This window comes from Castor canadensis, chromosome 6 (assembly GCF_047511655.1).
Source record: "Castor canadensis chromosome 6, mCasCan1.hap1v2, whole genome shotgun sequence".
NCBI classification, from domain to species: Eukaryota; Metazoa; Chordata; class Mammalia; order Rodentia; family Castoridae; genus Castor; species Castor canadensis.
Genome location: NC_133391.1, coordinates 121,049,577 through 121,052,799, shown reverse-complemented (window position 1 = coordinate 121,052,799; position 3,223 = coordinate 121,049,577). Strand labels below are relative to the sequence as shown.

The 3,223-nt window shown below is 38.4% G+C and overlaps 1 non-coding gene across 1 annotated transcript; it reads left to right on the top strand.

Annotated features, from left to right (window-relative positions):
• Positions 1-2,250: 2,250 nt before the first annotated feature.
• LOC141424399 (U6 spliceosomal RNA) lies at positions 2,251-2,357 on the top strand. The gene has a single exon (XR_012449336.1). It is a non-coding gene; the product is annotated as a U6 spliceosomal RNA (small nuclear RNA).
• Positions 2,358-3,223: the final 866 nt, after the last annotated feature.

Sequence of the window (3,223 nt, the reverse complement as noted above, 5' to 3'; positions counted from 1 at the left end):
ATTTCCTAGATACTACATCAGCGCCTTCATGACACTATAACTACCCAATAAATCCTGACATTTAATTTTAGTCTGGTTCCTTCTATTGTCTCCACTCCATCCTTCCACCTGAAGAGAACCAATAGAGTGGTGATTTTCAGATTTTACTGTGAACAAAAATGACCTGAGGATCAAGGGCGGAGCACTAGAATCTGCATTTTTGGCATGTATTTTGGTAGTACCCAATACTATCTTGAACAAATGCACAATAAGTAAACAATCTGGTGACATCACCCTTAACCCTGCCTGGGTCCTCTGAGTGCTACAGATACTCTTCCTCCTCATTGCTGATGACCATTTACCAGACATCTGGAATAGAATGTAGGCAAACAATGGCTCTCACCAGAGCAACTGCCCCCAGCTGGCTCACACCAGAACTGCAACTCTAAGACACCCCCTGATCTGCACCCTAATTACATACTTACCCCAGGACAAGTTTATCTTTTAACTGTGAATTATAGGATTTTATTTTCCACTCAACTAATGGATATTACTCTGCTGCCTATGCATACTCTGTTTACTGACATTGATGTACATTTTATTAAAACAGAATGTTGAGCCTGGAAGTGAGGGGGTGGGGGAGATGGGCAGCAAGGGGCCACAGTTTGTGGCCCAAACAATGTAAAAAATAGAATTTAAAAAATAGAATGTTAATGCTTATCTGTACATTTCCCTTGTAAAGATATTTAGATAGTATATGTACTTAGAATTCTCTTTCTATCACCCAACTTGAAGAAAACAATTCTGCTAACACCCAGCTAGTCATATATTACTTTCCTCAAAACCACAATAAAATCAAATTGGGCTTGGCTTCTAAAAAGCTGTTACAATTTAGTGAGAATTACTGCCACCTGGCAGATGAGTAGCAGCTAAGAATGGTGGAAGATGTCTTGACCATTCATAAGCAGTTTGGAGGAGGAGGCCACCCCAGGTCCAACTGAGGCACATGATGGCTGGGCTGGATAAGAGCAGGAACTATTTTCCTCTGACCCTTGAGACAAAGGCATGCTGGGCTTCCCTTCTGATGGTATCAGCAGCTACCTTGACCAAAAATGCATGCAGCCTTATTGTAAAGATTGTTTTTTAAAGAGTTTTCAAACAAACCAGAAGAGATTCTAAGATGTTAAGGAATCCCAGCCATACTGAAACTTTGGAAGAGGAAAACAGTGCATGACACAAACTAGAACAAAGCCTGTGTACCTCAGTGCCATTGATTTCCCTGACCTGCCCCATCCCACAAGCCCAGGAACAGCACAAGTGGTGACAGGCAGGTTGGGCACTCTGGGGCAGGCTGGGCACTGGTGGTGGTGGGGGGGAGTCTCTGCTGGAGTTCTGCTGCTGCTCTACCACTGGCCAGTTGTGATATGGGACAACCTAGTCTCTGTTGTCTTTTGAGGAGAGAGTTTTAACTGATCTGACTGTAGTCATGACTAACTAAGCTAATGAAATCAGATACTTGGCAGATAATAGGGATTCAATAAATGTGACTTTTTTTATTGTTTTATTATTCATATGTGCATACAACACTTGGGTCATTTCTCCCCCATGCCCCCACCCCCTCCCTTACCACCCACTCCGCCCCCTCCCTCTCCCCCTCACTCCCTCAATATCCCGCAGAAACTATTTTGCCCTTATCTCTAATTTTGTTGAAGAGAGAGTATAAGAAATAATAGGAAGGAACAAGGGTTTTTGCTGGTTGAGATAAGGATAGCTGTACAGGGAGTTGACTCACATTAATTTCCTGTGCGTGTGTGTTACTTTCTAGGTTAATTCTTCTTGATCTAACCTTTTCTCTAGTTCCTGGTCCCCTTTTCCTATTGGCCTCAGTTGCTTTTAAGGTATCTGCTTTAGTGTCTCTGAAACGTGATTTTTTTATTATGGTAAAATATGTATAACTGTTCTGGTCATTTTAAGGGTATTATTTCCATAGCATTAAGTATTTTCACATCGGTACACAACCATCACTACAATCCATCTCCATAAAGTTTTTCATCATTGTAAACTGAAACTATCTTTTTTAACCTATTAGCTAGTTTTTGGTTATATTCATAAATTTCTTAGCATGGTTCCTAATATGGTAACTGCAGGTGTAACACTGAGAAACATTGGACCTCATTCTAGCCTCTGAGTTTTTTGAGAAGTCTTATTTGTAGGAATGTATATTTTGTTGCTTTTACTCTTTCTTAGAAGTATTCTGAAGAATAAAGAGAAGTGCTTGCTTTGGCAGCACATATACTAAAATTGGAACAATACAGAGAAGATTATCATGGCCTCTGCGCGAGGATGACACACAAATTCGTGAAGTGTTCCATAAAAAAAAAGAAGAATAAAGAGAAAATTAATTTTTTACAAAATAAAATAACAGAGGTCTGGAGGTGTGGCTCAAATGGATAGAGTACTTGCCTAGCAAGCACAAGGCTCTAAGTTCAAATCCTAATATTACAATAAATAAATAAATAACCAGAGACTTAAACTCCTATCTTGTAATTTTTGTGTCTAAGGTATATTATGGGGTTTTATTTTTTCTGTCTACTGAAACATTTTGGGAGCCATCATCCTAGGCATGATTTGATCATTACTCACCAATTATTTCCATGATTAAAAACACCAAAATAATTTGAAATGGAAAGTGACAGAATTTCCTGAGAAGTTGATGCAATAGTGAAATAGTGAAATAACTATTACATCACTCTCTGTTTTCCTGTCCCAAGTATTATAACATCATGAAATTGAGGAAAACTTCTTTGCAGTTTCCTTCATCTTTCAGCATTCATAATTTTAATTTCACATCCATAATGGCAAAAATAAAGGAATTTAGAGTGGAAGATTTTTCACAAGTATTAGACAAATCATAACATTAGTACAAAGAGATTTCATTTAAACAAAATCCCAGATTATGAGTTTTCAGGTAAAGATGGCCTAGATGAATTTTCTAAAAGTCTACATCCAGTGTGCTGACAGTCTATTTCAAAGGACAAAAAAAGCTAGTCACTCACAGGAAGAACTTCATCGTACACCAAAATTCCCTTGATAGGGGTCATAAGTGGACAAGGCAGGAATGAACTGAAAGGTGAATGCAACAAAACAGACAATGTAGTTGCCAAAAAAAAAATCAACTGAATTAGTGAGGCTATTGATGTTTATAAAACAAATGATGAGCCAGCAAGGTTTTCAAGAGTATTAT